General features: G+C 46.0%; 1 protein-coding gene across 1 annotated transcript in view; it reads right to left on the bottom strand.

Moving 5' to 3' along the window:
• The window catches only part of LOC134097887 (1-phosphatidylinositol 4,5-bisphosphate phosphodiesterase beta-4-like), a 102,892-nt gene that overhangs the window by 78,441 nt on the left and 6,951 nt on the right, over positions 1-17,500 (bottom strand). The window contains exon 3 of the mRNA XM_062550837.1: positions 1,691-1,747. The gene's annotated coding sequence lies outside the window, so the exon portion shown is untranslated. The remainder of the gene's footprint in view (positions 1-1,690; positions 1,748-17,500) is intronic.

Below are 17,500 nucleotides of genomic sequence, written 5' to 3'. Positions count from 1 at the left end.
TCTCTCTCTCCCTCTCTCCCTCCCTCCCTCTCTCTCTCTCTCGGTTTCTCTCTCTCTCCCTCCCTCTCTCTCTCTGTTTCTCTCTCTCTCCCTCCCTCCATCTCTGTTTCTCACTCTCTCACTCTCTCGGTTTCTCTCACTCTCTCTCGTCTCTCTCTCTATCTATCTTCTCCCTCTCTCTCTCTCTCTCTTTCTCTTTCTCTCCGGCTAAAACCTGCACAAAGGCTGGAATCATTAGCTGTCCTGGAGGGACGGTTTGTGTGTTTCTGGCAGGACTGGCCGTCCGCTCCATCTGAGAAATGGAGATGGCCATGACGAGCGCCGTGGAAAAAGGCCGACCAGGGGTTACAGGTCTGAAATGTTCTCATGCCAGAAATAATGTGTGTGTGTGTGTGTGTGTGTGTGTGTGTGTGTGTGTGTGTGTGTGTGTGTGTGTGTGTGTGTGTGTGTGTGTGTGCATACAGTGTGTGTGTGTGTGTGTGTGTGTGTGTGTGTGTGTGTGTGTGTGTGTGTGTGAGCTTCAATGTCTCCCTTTCGTTTTCATATATCTCTCTTCTTCACGCCCCTCCCTCACACACACACACACACACACACACACACATACACACACCCACACACACACTCACACACTCACAGAGTCATTATAAATTGCTGAGAGGATGTTCTCCTTAAATACCCTCCTGCCCTGATATCTGCTGTAACAAAACCTCAAGTGGATTTAACCTCATTCTATTTAATATGAGTAGCCCACATCTGGTGTTAGCTCATCTCAGGGCTCTTGTCAACGCTAGAGTATGTGCACACTTGGGCTCAGTGTTCCCAGTTAAATCTGCTGAGCACGTTACAGATGGCAGCTCTAATTAATCAGCGATAAGATCAATTCCTGCTCACTCCACTTTTGGCCAAAAAAAGCGATCACATGCTTTCGGGAAATAAAAACGCCATACTACACCTTCACCCATATAAGGTCAATCACGAGGAATAAAAACAACCAATCATATTCAAACATAACTCAGAAAAATATGAACCTTTCATTGCATGCTAAGGAATGATTTGTCTGCATCAGATAACCCGATTGGACTCTCGCAGCAGAGGTAGCATTGCTTTGTTTTGAGGCGTGTCCTTGAGTATGGCACCACAATGGCCAAGGTCACACAGGCCAGGGCAAGGTCAACTCATTTCTTGCCATGTCAACAAAACAGTGGGCCAACAGACGTCAAACACAGAGAGTGAAATAACAAAACAAAAACAATGAGACGAAACAAAACAAAAGCCTAAAAGCATGACCATTTTACTGACAGTTGGAGGGAATATGTTCCAGTGTAAATCAATAACACCTGCGGATGAGAAATGGTGATTCATACAACAACACAGGTATCCAAACACACAGCCAAAGCCATCAATCGACAGCAGGGATTCACTTCACTGGCCTGTTTCACATACGTGAACTTTGATAAAGACAAAAACAAGACCTTTTAATCTAGGACTAGGCTTAATCCAAGTCTGGGCAACTGGACTCACGTGTCGTGTTCAGAGGAAGAGATGGATGAGGAGACAAGAGGAGGAGGAAGAGAAGGAAGAGGAGATAGAGGAGGAGGGGGAGGAGGGAGAGAAAGAAGAGGAGGAGAAAGAAAAGGAGGAAGAAGAGGAGGGAGAGAAGAAGGAGCAGCAGTAGGAAGAGTTGCAGTACCTGACGTGGCGGAGGGTGGGAACAGGTTGTCGGCTGGGCACAGCACTGGCTCACTTTCTGCAAAAGACACAGATAAGGAGAGATCGTTAGAGGATTACAAACACAAATCGCTCCGGCTCGCCGATAGAGGTTAAGATAACAGTGGAGAGGCTGCTCAGACAACTGTGTCAGCGCTGATGACATATTGTCCATATTTGGTACACGGTTGAAACTGTGGCTCAACAGATACTAGGACATGCACTGATAGAGACATACCGTGGGTACCGTATTTTCCGCACTATAGGGCGCACTGGATTATAAGGCGCACTGTCAATGAATGGTCTATTTTCAAACTTTTTTCATATATAAAGCGCACCGGACTATAAGGCGCATTAAGCGAAACAAAACCGATAAGTCACTCAGTCAGTCAAACTTTATCAAACGCGTTCACAATAACATTTTGACAGAGCGCCGTGTATCACACAAAATCAATTCGAGGTCCTGAATTATTCCATATACTGTATAAGGCGCTCTGGATTATAAGGCGCACTGTCTTTTTTTGAGAAAATGAAAGGCTTTTAAGTGCGCCTTATAATCCGGAAAATACGGGTATGTTCTTTTTTTCTATAAGGAAGACCACACAACAGATAAGGCTTCTAATAGATTAGACATTACTCTTGTCTAATATGAGCCCATCTTCATATTGATTGTCAGTCAGTGAGTGTGGTCAAGGGTCAGATTTAAAATGGAGGACAAGCTTCATTTCCCACCATCTCCTACTGCATGCTATCCCTCGGTTTAAGAACCCCACTCACATTTTGTGTTCCTAACTGACATTGACGCTCACTGTGTAAAAGGAAGACTATGAGGTATGAAGTTGCCTCATTGGTTATTAGCAGATATTTGACTTTACTGGTCTGGCTTTTTACTTCCTGTACAGTATGTGAAGGGTGTCTAAATCGCTACTCAACTGTCGTGACAATACCCTTCTTGTGTACCACGGCCAACATATTTTACTAGCCGGTGCAAAACATGGCATTTTCAACCACGAAGCAAAACTCTCCAGAGGGACAGAGAGACAGAGAGGTGGACAAAATGGCCTTGAGAGACATCAGATTTACTAACCGCCTCTGAGAATGTGGCCAGGAGTCAGGCAGGCCATGTCCTTGAGCTTGAGATGGAGGTATGATGATGAAAACTTTCCATCGCCTCTCTCTCTTCAGTTTCTGAATCTCGCCCACATTTTTTGTTTTATTAACATTCCCTACCTGACAGGCATCAACATTTATATTGTGGAAGGAGACATGGAAGACAGCGGTGCAGCGCTACAAAACAATAGCAGAGTTATTTTCTGCATTTTTTTTTCCCTCCCTCTAACTCGCCAAAATTGGACTTGTTTATTCTCACTGCAGAATGCCTGATTTTCTAAAGTCCGTTATTGCATTATTCTTCTTGCCACAGTCAACATTCCGTGAAACAGAAATGTTCAACAACACAGTAGGGAACCCATTAAGACAAACTCTTTAAACGGCACCAGAAACCAGCATGATCACAAGCCTGATATGAGCGTGATGTGGCTCAAGTATATAATATGACTGATGTACGGCTATTATATGGCTAAGGTATGGTTGAGACATGGCTAAGGTATGGCTAAGATGTGACTAAGGTATGGCCATGATGTGGATAAGGTATGGCCATGATGTGGATAACGTATGGCTATGATGTGGCTAAGGTATGGCCATGATGTGGCTAAGGTATAGCTATGATGTGGCTAAGGTATGGTTGTGACATGGCTAAGGTGTGGCCATGATGTGGATAAGGTATGGCCATGATGTGGCTAAGGTATGGCCATGATGTGGATAAGGTATGGCTATGATGTGGCTAAGGTATGGCTAAGATGTGACTAAGGTATGGCCATGATGTGGCTAAGGTATGGCCATGATGTGGCTAAGGTATGGCCATGATGTGGATAACGTATGGCCATGATGTGGCTAAGGTATGGCCATGATGTGGCTAAGGTATGGCCATGATGTGGATAAGGTATGGCCATGATGTGGCTAAGGTGTGGCCATGATGTGGATAAGGTATGGCTATGAAATGGCATAAATAAGGCCCTAGCCCACCCACTCAAGGTTAAAAAGATAATTTGAGAACCATTCTGCTGAACCCTCCAGTTCCTCACACCTGAGAACGTGTCTCTGGACTGGAACAGATGAAAATAATGCCATGGCAAGCTTTCCGTTGGGGTGATCCAACCGGCCCCATGATGTTCCTATCATATCACAAACTATTTCATCTACATCTTCACAATGACCCCACAGTGTGGAGATCCAAAGCACCAGAACTGTGCTTCTCCTCATCCTAACATGACCAGGAAGAGGGACTACAAGCCATTCGGTTATTACTGCAAGTGATAATGTTATAATGGGATAATAAATCTCTTTCCGGGTCCAGCGGCTTTCAGACTCACTTGTTTTTCTCCATAGACAGTAAAATAAACTAGTTTTTCCCGCTATTCTGAGTAGCCCTTAAGAAAATTGTTATCTTACTGCTCACTTGTTGCCTCAACCTACTTAATCAAATCATATTTTTCGCGGAAGCCTGGATGTTACCCTCGAATATACAGTATCCTCTGGCTGCACAGCTGCAGTTATTACTCTGTTAAAGTTTAGCAATTTAGTTTTACGCTCTCTAAAACGGATGTGATGATGACAAAGTTTACTAGTTACAAAAACCGCCTGGTATGGCTGCGGTAGTAAACGTCTTTTCACGAAAAAGCTGTTGGGCCCATGACATCGGACTTACAGTAAAAGAAAAACGAATAGAAAAGCCTCCCACCCAAACTGAACCCAGCCTCCAAGCGGGGAGACAGGAAGTCATGGTTTGGACTCCCGTCTGTGACCACTGTGCCCCAGAGCCACACGTTTCATGCTGAGCTGTTTCAGCGGGGCTGCCCCTGCAACTGGTCTCCGTACAACAAGTCACTCTGAGTGACTCACTCAAGAGCGTCAAGCTAAACGCATGAATAAATGATAAAGAGACGACTGTAATCCCAAGAGCGTACAGTATAGTCACATGATTCTGTGAAGGAAACCCCAAACCATAACAAATCCATCTGCTGAGGATAAGCGGCCTTTCATGATTCTGTTCTGAATTAAAAAAAAAAAAAAAAAAAAAACGACAAAAAGAAAATAATTATAGTCATAAAAGACTAAACTAGACGATTACAGCCTGACCCCTCCAGGCCTCGCATGCCTTAGGTACAGTACACTGGCCTGCCTCTGTCGTCCAGAGCCTGTTTCCAAGTCGGGGGCGTGGGATTGTGCAGCGAGCTTCTTCTCGGCTGCTCGTTGACCCCTGACCCCTGTGTCACGACTTGAGTCTCGAGTGGCGGCCCGGGGAGCATCATCGCCTCTCCTCTGGCCAAACTGGAACACTGTGCGCTGAGGTCAAGTGCTGCCAGAGAGACCCTTTACTTTCCTGCCTTTTTTTTTTTTTTTTTTTTTTTTAACACAATTTGGTTCACCATAATAGGGCAGAGTGCAGTGTTTTGACAGGGAGTAAATTATAAGCGGGACGGGAATAGGGGGGAATCGCCCGCACTGCTCAAAGGCCCTGTGCACTGTATGGACGGAGCGGAGGGGATGCTGGTCTGTTTATTTTACGTGAGAGTCTGTGCCATGTACTGCATGTGGTATGTGCTTATGTTTTTATGTCAGAGCATGTCATGTGTTTGTGTATGGATTTGTGTGCTTGTGTGTGTGTGTGTGTGTTTGCAGTTGCATTTATCTGATTGATTTTGTGTGTGTGTCTGTGTGTCTGTGTGTGTGTGTGTGTGTGTGTGTGTGTGTGTGTGTGTGTGTGTGTGTGTGTGTCTGTGCTCTTAACACTTGTGCGCTCAAACGCTAACAGTCCTATAGGCACGGACACATGTAACATAACCTACACACAGCCTTAGTGGCAGAAATGGAGGGCAAAACTGCACGTCCAGGGTACTTTTTTTCAGACGGAAAATGTCATCGTCTGTCGGCCGCCTCTATGCGGCATGTTGAGTGGATATTAGTTGGGCAAGATAATCCTCTAGGTGACAATCCATTAGAAATGTGTTCACAGCAGGAGGGCTGGGGAATAATCACCTCAGCAGTATTTACCCAACGGCCAGCACTAATGGAGGCGGAGACAAAGCCACATGACACAACAGCAGCAGCAGGACAGGTGACAGATAGCTCTGCTCCTAGGATCCAGAGGGCATGGGGGGATTCTGATTGGATCAGGCTCAGATCAAGTCCAAAATCAATTGAATTCCGTGTTATTTATATTCTGTCGTGATGTTGGAATGTGTCTCAGGCGTTACTGTAACAGCTGGGAGACAACACTGTTCTGGTGGGCACCTGATCGACTCGGCCCGGGACGCCATCTGGATCGGCAGCACTGACTCAGAATGAACAGATCAGAAAGGCAGATGCACTCAAAACTCAGAATATTTTAAAGTCTTTGGGTGCGTAAAAAGAAAAACTAGTTTAAAGCAAAATAAACGCACTCTCGAATATAATCTTGTTACTTTATTTAACTTGACAGCATGAACAACAGCTGTTATATTAGCCGAAACGCGTCCGTCTTGTTCATGCTTTCAAGTTAAATAAAGTAACAAGATTATATTCGAGAGTGCGTTTATCAGAATGAACAGAATGAGCCATTGGAGCGTTGAGTGTTTTTTCCAATAAGGTCTTTTGTAAGCTAAGATTCCCCCAACACCACAGACATGTACTGTACTGTAGGGTTCACGAGGGTCAATGAGCCTCATCAGGCAGCATAGAGCGAGAGTTTTTCAGAGGTCAGGTCACACTTCTAATGTTTCGCAGAGCACCTGGCCAGGACCAATCTGGCCCTGATCTGGATCTAATCTGGCCTTAAAGGGATAGTTCGGATTTTAAGACACGAAGTTGTATGGGTTCCCTGTCAGCAACGTAGTGCATCAGCACTGACTTACCCCCGACAGCGTCCTGTGAGCCGAGATCCAGCCGGTTTTAGATCGTTTTTGATGCTGAAGAAAGTAGTCCGGCAAGTTTCTGGGGTCACGAAAGTAAAGTGTTTTTCTTCTCAAAACCATATGCGTTCAACAGAGTGATATATTTGCACCACAAAAACGTTGTCCAGGAAAAATTCAAACCTCGTTATCACTTACTTATTTTTCGCGATTCCTATCACTGCGCGCTACTGACAGCTGGACAACGTTTTTGTGGTGCAAATATATCACTCTGTTGAACGCATATGGTTTTGAGAAGAAAAACACTTTACTTTCGTGACCCCAGAAACTTGCTGAAGAAAATAGTCCGGCATCAAAAACGATCAAAAACCGGCTGGATCTCGGCTCACAGGACGCTGTCGGGGGTAAGTCAGTGCTGATGCACTACGTTGCTGACAGGGAACCCATACAACTTCGTGTCTTAAAATCCGAACTATCCCTTTAATCTGAACCTAATCTAGTTCTGATCTGGTCTTGATCTGGTCTTGATCTGGAACTAATATACATAGAAGGGGTGTCACTTGCGCTCAAGCCTTGTCGGTGCTCACAGTCCAGGACCACAGGATCAAAAATGCAGAAATGCAGAGTCTGACTCTGAAGAAGACGCAGTGCGTCGAAACGTCAGTCTTTTGTGCACCAAAATAAAAAAAAATAAATAAAAAAAGTTATTTAGTAATCTGAGTGCTCCGGTCATCTCTGGGTTAGTCTAATAGAAGTAGCCCAGCCAGCATTTCTGGAACTAATATGGTTTCGTTCTGTTCCAAAATCAGCAAATCTATACTACAGTATTATGACACTGCGAATCAGCCTGAGCATCAGAGCAGAGCTGACAGACTGGCAGTGAAGCGAGTGAAAAAACCTCATACCGGACACACCTGCGCTGACCAAACATGAAAGCGCTGCGGGGTATCAAAGGAAACGACGCGAGAAAGACACAGACAGCAGAGCAGCAGAGACGCCCGGTCAAAGAAACACAGATCTGCTTTCATCACCTCACCACTGTCCTGCACGTACAGTACAGTACCAGAGCCATCCAGCGTGCCGTCAGAAGCCCAAAGAGAGCTGGTACAGTTCTGGTTCAGTTTCTCAAGTTTCTCAAGCTTATTACTCAAATTCTCTAGGCATTCATAAAACATAGGCCAGTTGGTCAGCTCAAGATTACAGTAGAAGTCACTGTAGACAAAGCAGGTTGCAATACTACTTCTGAGGTGCAAGACAAAAAATGCTCGTGCTAAACGTGCTAGCTCAAGATTCAGAACAGAAAACCGTCAATGTATTTTTGCAGTATCAGGCCTGCATATTTTGCAAATAATAAAACAATTCCTTTATTGGAGATACATAGTTGCACCCTGAATTCCCTGATCCCAGAGTGGAGGGAGCGCTGGGTGTACTCGATACAGCTGTGACACACCAGCTCCATATCCAGAACAGGGCTGTTTGAGGAGTTGAGGAGTTCACAAACAATGTCTTTCTGTTGAGTGAGTGGAAATGCTCATTGTACTGTATGATTACAGGGGTCTGAATATGATTTCAATTAAGGCAGCTTTAATCCATCAACTTAAGTATGCAGCATTCTAGCCTGACCAGATCCCCAAAATGTTCCACTGGTGCATTGTTCATTTCCAAAACAAACAGTCAACAAGCTTAATGATCTAAAAGGTTCCTGCTTGCGCTGGCTGGGTTCTACACCGTGCTTCTGGCACTGGAGTTCCTTGTTTGCTCTGAGGTTTCCTGTTTTGCTCTGCGGTAGAAAAAGTAATGTTGTAGCTGAAGAAGATATCTTCACTAAAGAGTTCTCAGTTCTAAATAGAGCACTCAACATTCCAGAATCTATACAAGTGACTTACAAGGAGGTTATGTTTTCATCAGGGTTTATTTGTTTGTTTGTTAGCAAGATAACTCAAAAAGTTATGTATGGATTTCGATTAAATTTTCAGGAAAGGTCTGAAATGACCCAAGGAAGAAACCATTAAATAAATTGGGAGTGTCCTGGATCACCGTCTGGATCCAGGAGGCGGTTATGTTTTCCCTTAACGGAGGTCTGTGCTCTCGGAGTGCAAACTCAGGCAGATAACTGCCAGTTGTCATTGCAGCCTAACAAAGCAAAAAGGACACTTCGGAGGCCAGGGCTTGTTTTGCTTGCTAAAGCACTGAATATGCAAAACTCTATGCTATGGTCATTTAAAGGGCAGTGAAATCTGACCACTGGGCCACTTTTGGTCAAACACCAGAAACAGCCAAAAACAGTAGCTTACCCATACAACTACTTCCCATAGAACACAAAATCTACACTAAACATTATATTGCCAAAACTACTGACAAAAGAAATTGTTCATATATTCATATAATAACATACTGTATATTATTTTACGGACAGCTAAACTTAGCTCATAATAGAGACGAACAGCTCTTCTTTTTCCAATTCGCCTTCCATGGCCTGACACTAGAACACCAAAACACTGGCTCAAATAAGATCAAACGCCTGCCAGCTAAATAGTGACTGACTGAAAACAGTGCACCATCACCTGACTAGACTTCAGTGGTCTCACTAATCCACTTAAATAAATGTGATATTATAGTGGCACACTCAACTGGTCTTACAAATATAGAAGAACTCGTGCTCACTTAAGAGAGAGAAACGAAGTTACACAAGAGTCAGCAAATAACACCAGCAGACAACCAACAGCCAGGAGAAAAGAGTATGCCAGAGAGAGTACCATTCAATATCAGAGAAAAGAAACAAAATGAATATCACTCAAGAAATACATTAGAAAGATAATAAAAGATAAGCCAGATAACACAAGGAATATGCCAGAAGCAGAAAGGCTTGTAGATGGATCCTTCTGCTAACATCCACAGGCTCTCAAATTACATCAAATCAATCTACTGGTTAGGGCTTCGAGCTAGTAACCGAAGGGTTGCCGGTTCAATCCCCGAAGAGTAGGAAAAATGTGGGTGGGGAAAGTGGTTGAGCACTGAGCACTTGAGCAAGGCACCTAAACCCTCACTGCTCCCCGAGTGCCGCTGTTGAGCAGGCAGCTCACTGCTCCGGGTTAGTGTGTGCTTCACCTCACTGTGTGTTCGCTGTGTGTGTTCACTAATTCACGGATACTTATACAACTGCCAGGTGTAAAATTTACACAATGTCCAATACAAGGTCCCAAGGACAGTAGCTAGTCGACACACACACACACACACACACACACACACACACACACACACACACACACACACACAGAGCTCCTGGAGGAAGACGTCCCTGAGGCTTGTGTACTCATACAGAGCACTCAACACCCTCGGCGTGAGCCTCCTCAGGAGGTCCCTGGACTCTGACTAGCAACACACAGGGAGCCTCACTCAGCATTCAAAAGCTATTGAGGAAACGAGGATCTGAAGAGCTAAACACACACACACACACACACACACACACACACACACACACAGTGTGTAACAGTCACAGGCACAAGGATCTAACGATCTAATGTCAGTTATTCCAGCAGGAATAGCATGCTTTTGCAAATGCAAAACCACGCACACCAGCATACACACACATGCACACAAAACACACAAGCATGTGAGCTTGAGTGCTTGTACACACACATACACACACATGCAAACGGAAACATACAAACACACACACACACACCCACACACACATACAAGTGACATACACATGTGTTCACGCACGTTCACAGGAAACACAAAGAAGCTACACCCAAAAGAAGAGAGGGAGTAAGAGAGGGGAGGAAAGAGAGAGATGGAGAGACACAAACAAAAGAGACAGATGACAAGATAGAGATGAACGTCCAGTGATACAAGGAATGAAGGTCAGAAAGACAGATAACAAGAAGGTGTCTGTGTGTGTGTGTGTGTGTGTGCGCACACGCGCGCGCGTGTGTCTGTGGGTGTGTGTGGGTGTGAGTGTGTGCGTGTGCGTGTGTGTGTGTGTGTGCTTTGCGGGGAGCACTACGGTAGAGAGCAACACCATGGCTTGGTTCAATCTCCTGTAGCTCTTTACAACATCCATGAGGTGTGGACATATCCATTAAAATCTGGACACGTCCACACCTAAGAAGTATCAGGGTTATGACCATATTAAACTGCCACTTGCGTCATGCCTGCATCAAATACATTTATACTACTTTCTCCTGCCGAGTTGACCATTATTCTTTACAGAGATCAAACATACAGTATTGCAGTGTACCATACCGCAAGTGACACATGAAGCAAAACCAAATCCTAAAACACAAAGACACACATATCTCTGGCAGTGTAAAATGTGGTATTCATTGTTACTGTAAGGTCTGCTCTGTGATGTAGGCTGAATGTTAGTCCTCAATTGTAAGTGGCTCTGGATGAAAGTGCCTGGTAAATGAATGTTTTTTTAACATCTCTCTCTATCCGCTCCACTTCTCTCCATCCTCTCCACCTCTCTCTCTGCCCTCTCCACCTCTCTCTCTATCCTCTCCAATTCTCTCCATCCCCTCTACCTCTCTCTCTATCCTCTCCATCTCTCTCTATCCCTCTCTCTCCGTCCTCTCTACCTCTCTCTCTGTCCTCTCCAATTCTCTCTATCCTCTCTATCTCTCTCTCTATTCTCTCCATCCTCTCCACCTCTCCCTCTGTCCTCTTCACATCTCATTCTCTCCCCTCTGCATCTCTCACCTTTACCTCTCCTTTCTATCCCCTCCTGTCATCCTCTCATTTCTCTCTCTCTCTCTCTCCTTCCCATCAATCACTCTATCCTCTTCACCCCCACTCCACCCTTAATCTCTTCCTCCCCTATCATCACTCTCTTTTCAATCATTTCCTCTCCTCTTCACCTGTCATCACTCTTTCATCCTTTCTCTCTTCTCCTCTCATCATCCCTCTCTCTCTCTCTTCTCCTCTCATCCCGGTCTCTTCAGTTTCAGAATTCATTTCAGATGAGCTTTGCTTGCATGGGTGTGCAGACTACAAGACGTGTAGATTATCAAAGCGATGCTATTCTTTCAGTTTTATCACCACCCACCAACCACACACACACGCGCGCACACACACACACACACACACACACAAACACACACACACACACACACACACACACACACACACACACACACACACACACACACACACATACACAAACATGCACACACACACACACACACACACACGCACTCCTCTCATCTCCTCCTCCTCCTCCTTTTCTCCTCTTCTCCCCTCTCCTCTCTACTCCCACCCCTTCACCTCCCCACTGGCCTCCACTGGACTCCTGTGTCCTGTCCATCACTCCATCCTCTCTTCCTCTCTCTTGTTCTGCTCCCTCTTTACTCCTTCCTCTCCTCTGCCTTGTCCTCAACACTGCATTCATCTCCTCAACTATTCACCCCCTTCCCTCCTCTTCCTCCTCCCCTGACCTCTTATCTCCTCTTTCCTCCTCCTCCTCCTCCTCCTCCCCTGACCTCTTATCTCCTCTTTCCTCCTCCTCCTCCTCCTCCTCCCCTGACCTCTTATCTCCTCTTTCCTCTTCCTCCTCCTCCCCTGACCTCTTATCTCCTCTTTCCTCCTCCTCCTCCTCCCCTGACCTCTTATCTCCTCTTTCCTCCTCCTCCTCCTCCCCTGACCTCTTATCTCCTCTTTCCTCCTCCTCCTCCTCCTCCTCCCCTGACCTCTTATCTCCTCTTTCCTCCTCCTCCTCCTCCTCCTCCCCTGACCTCTTATCTCCTCTTTCCTCCTCCTCCTCCTCCCCTGACCTCTTATCTCCTCTTTCCTCCTCCTCCTCCTCCCCTGACCTCTTATCTCCTCTTCCCTCCTCCTCCTCTTCCTTCTCCTCTGACCTCCTCAACTATTCACCTCGTCTCCTCTTCCTCCTCCTCCTCTCTCCTCTTCTTCTCCCCTCTCTCCTGTCCTCAACACCCCATCCCTCTCCTCTCCTCTCCTCACCTCACCCACTCTCCTCATTTATCCTTTCCTCTCCTCCTTCTCTCTCCTGTGCTCATCACGCCATTCCTCTCCTCCAACCCTATCTTCTTCTTCTGCTCCCTGTCCTCTCATCCTTCTCTCCTCTCCTCTCCCCAGGCCACCCCTCCCCCTCCCCCTCTAGTCTAATTAGCTAACTCCATTAGTAGGCAGGGACCTGAGGGTGCACAATCACCCTCCACACACACACACACACACACACACACACACACACACACACACACACACACACACACACACACACACACACACACACACACACACTAACACACACACACACACACACACACACAGAGACACACACACACACACACACACACACACACACACACACACACACACACACACAACCCTGTGCTCCAACCAACAGCCACCTTTCCACACACCACAGTCATATCCCATTCCTCTTTGCAATGACAATAGAAGAAACAATCTGTGTTTTTCTGTGTGTGTGTGTGTGTCTGTGTGTGTATGAGCGAGAGAGAGAGACACACACACACACACACACACACACACACACACACAGAGAGAGAGAGAGTATGAGTGTGTGTTGACCATGTGTATGAGGACTGTGTGTATGAAATGGGGACATTTTCTGTTGATGGCTCACTTCAGTTATGTAAACAACATCCCACACACTCATTCTGTGATTGTTGTTGTTGTACTCTGTCACTGTGCATGTGTGTGCCTGTGTGCATGCGCGTGTGTGTGTGTGTGTGTGTGTGTGCTATCAGGCCCTGTAATTGTATGGCAGTCAGTATCACTCTGTGTGTGTGTGTGTGTGTGTGTGTGTGTGTGTGTGTGTGTGTATCCACCTGAATGCTAGAGGTGCCTACTGGCCTACTGATCTGAGCGAGCGGAGCAGCAGCTACTCTGGCTCACTGCCTGTCCTTCCTCAGAGGTGGGCAGCGGCAGCGGCAGCAGCAGCAGCGGTCACTCAAAAGGCCTGATCTGAATGAGAGGGGCCGCTACCGCAACTTCCCCACTATTAACCGCACCTTATACATTGATTTTGCACAATTCCTTCAGCTATGATATTAATACACAGGGGCAGTTACAGTAATATGTAATTAATATGTTTTTTTTTGTTTGTTTCTTTTAACTTGCATAAAACGCGATCCTGCGGCTTATACACAATGTGGCTAATACACACAAAGCACAGGGGTCCAACACAGCTACAGCTACACATCTGGTTCTACTGTGACAGCCATGTTGGACTTTAGCCCAGCACAGACCTGTAGGTAACCCAGTACTTCAGTGCTCTTTTGAGACATGCTCAACTGCGCAAGGTTCAAGTGGAGGGGACTAACCGGTCTCAGGTTCACACAGAGGGGTCCATGCACTCTCTACGGTAATGGACATTTGATTTGCCCTTTCATAGATGATACCGTTAATGAAATTGGAACTTGCCACACACACACACACACACACACGTGCACACACACACGCATACACACACACGCATACACACACACGCATACACACACACACACACACACACACACACACACACACACACACACACACACACACACACACACACACACACACACACCAACAATTATAAACAAATGCAGCCGATCAATGTTGCTAGTGGTTTGCGGCTGTTGCAAACCACTGCTTTACATGTCCTCAGTAAACAGAGACTCTGGGATGGTTAACCCTGCATATGCACACAGGCATGACAGCCGCTCTAACACACACACACACACACACACACACACACACACACACACACACACACACACACACACACACACACACACACACACACACACACACACACACACACACACACACACACACACACACACACACACACACACACACACGGATGGATGAGTGGGTAGATAGATAGGTATCAGATCCAGCAGAACCATGAGGGGTCACCACCAGGTCAGTGCAGGGGACAGAGCGACAGACAGAAGGACGAGAAGAGGATGGGGAGGAAGTGGGGATGAGAGCGAGGGAGAAGAGGAGGAGGAGGAGGAGGAGAGGAATAACAAAACGAGGAGGACGAAGACGGGGGAGGCTTTGGCGTCGGGTTGCTGTCGAAAAAGTCCTGCGCTTATTTTGGTCTTCCCTCCCGTTCCCTTCCCGAAGCAAAGTTTCATAACGGTCGGGAGGGGATATTAATAGGAAGATGTTAAAAAGTCACATTCTGCATTCTGGAACAGAGGTCGACAGTTTAATTGGAAGTGCAAATTGCGTTCACATGTAGCGTTCCCAGCTGTGGTTTCGGGCGCGGGGAGCGCTAGTGTGATCAGAGAAAAGAGTTTCCAAAGGGGTGGGGGGTGGGGGGGGGAATTAGAGAGCGCAGATAATAGCTTTTTCGGAGTACTTCGGTATTTTTAGACAGACGCACACACACACACACACACACACACACACACACACGTGCGGCTACGTAGTCCAGGAACATTGTTCCTCCTGCAGTGTTACCCTGACAGTTCAAGACCTATAATTAAGGAAATCATCAGCAAATGAAAGAAAAAGAAAGAGAGAGAGAGAATGAGAGGGACAGAGAGAGAGAGAGAGAGAGAGAGAGAGAGAGAGAGAGAGAGAGAGAGAGAGAGAGATGGAGTGACAGAAAGATGGAGGTGAGTGTGAGTTTTCTCGTCTGGCTGGCGCTCCTGCCGTCAGGTGCTACCCGTGACTGCTGCGTCACGCACGCGGGGGGGGTGTGTCTGTGTGTGTGTGTGTGTGTGTGTGTGTGTGTGTGTGTGTGTGTGTGTGTGTGTGTGGAGATAGATCTGTTAACGACGCTCCCACTGACAGCTCTCTGACGTAGCAGCGTCTCCTGCTCAGCAGCCTGGGCGAAGATAACACGCACTATTTTAACACCTACACCGTCAAGCAGCATGTCTCGCCGACCGAAGCAAAAATAACACACACCTTCGACGATCACATTGTAAACACACATACTGCCTGTCATATGGGAGTGTGACAGTGACTCATACGAAGTGCTCTTTTTTTCCCCCTCTGTTGGTAAATCAAAGTGTTGACCACACCACAGGTTTCACATCCGGGGAGCCCACACACTGATTTAAGTGTATCTGTCTTATCTGTCCATTGGTGTGGATCACTTTGTGTGTCATGTGTCATGAAGCGAGACATAAGCTATACATGCACAATCAGCAGAAAGCACACGATCTAACCTGACACCACAATGCGCCTCATCAACAGGCCTAGGCTACCGGAGTATGTTTTATATTGTATGTATTTATATACATATATATGTATGATATATCATTTTTTTCCAGTATTTGATTTTTAACTTTTATTTTATTATGAAATATAATGGCCATGCTGTGGAGTAGCATTGTTAAAATACTGTGTGGTTGAGGTGTCCCAAGCTATTGCACAGCAGCGTATCATTACAGCGATCTGAATGTGCATGTGCTGTAGCTGTGTCAGACTCAGCAGGGAATCTAGACATCTCCGTGGTCATCAGTGTGGCTGATTGTAGAACAATACCTCAGTGGCATTCTAATCTACTGTCACGGTTTGGGGTTTGGCTTTTGGGTTTTTGGACTTTTAGCTTGTAGTGTCTTGTGTCTTCCTGGTGCTTTGTCTGAGTAAAGTCAGTTTACGCAAGTTTCGTCTCCTGTCCTGCATTTGGGTCTGGGTTTGATGGACAACCCTGACATCTACAGTAGGACTGATGATGGAAGTTTACTTTAAAAGCTAGTTTGTCGTCTTCAGAGAGAACTTCCTGGTTTGTGTGTTGACGGCGCACCCAATCATTCCGCTGTCCCACCCATGATTGCTTGCGGGATAATAGGCGTGGTATTAAATTAGCAATATGATTTTTTCCCAGTAATTTAATTTGCTTCAGTGCATCCGCAACATGATTTTACAGTACAGTACTGTATTTGCAAGATCGCGCACTGTAGAAATAAGAGGCCTAAGAGAGTCTTAATGGCCATGGTGAAACGGATACACTAAACTTCGCTCATCAGATAGTCCATCTCAAGGTCAATTTATCGGCAACACCCTAGCAGACACACATTTTGACTCTTTCATGTCATATTTTGTCGAGAAACACTTCCAACATAGCAACGCCTGAACTGCAACTTGGCTTTAAAAGTGACCGCACACTGGGGAAACAGTAGCAATAGATTCCTTACTGCTGCACAAACTTCAAGAACATGTTTGTCTCTCTCTGGGAGACCAATTAGGCTATTTCCCCGCGACTAAGAAGTGGTCGGTTCTCCAGTTGCAGTGTGTGGTCACTGCCCAGAGTTACCAAACGACTGGACGTATCCTAAAAGGCACTCTCTCACAGGCACCTCACCGTGAAACTGTGAATGATCTCACCTCGCCTTAGGCATGCTAACCGTCCCCCCCAGGAGCCAACAGGTGGGAATCGATATCATAACCTTTATTCATGGAGCACTTTAGGTGCTTTACAGATGTATGCATTCAAGTACAAGCCAACAGCCAGGCCGAAAAGGAAATGTATACATGAATAAAATACCATAAAGTAATAACTGTCCTTGAAGTCAATGAATAAAACAGCATTAAGCATACACACTGGACACAGCAAAACTAATAACATCCCTCAGGCAGACCAGTTCAGAGGAGCACACTCGGGCCTAGGCTACGTAAACCCTGCCTGATCTGTCGACGATTTGCATTTCGCCCTGCAGCTCAGGCTGGAAACCTGCACATCTATCTCTCCTGCTTCCTGTCCACATCTTCTGGGTCCAATCACAAACTAGCTTATCCAAAAGGCACACAAGGATCGTTGGTCTGATTGTTTGAAGGACTATCCAAAATAGCATACAGAACTATTTGAACATTTGAACTATGCCCATTGATCACAACTCTTGTGTAGTAGA

Source organism: Sardina pilchardus, chromosome 12 (genome assembly GCF_963854185.1).
Source record: "Sardina pilchardus chromosome 12, fSarPil1.1, whole genome shotgun sequence".
Classification (NCBI taxonomy): Eukaryota; Metazoa; Chordata; class Actinopteri; order Clupeiformes; family Clupeidae; genus Sardina; species Sardina pilchardus.
This window is presented reverse-complemented; position numbering and strand designations above follow the sequence as displayed.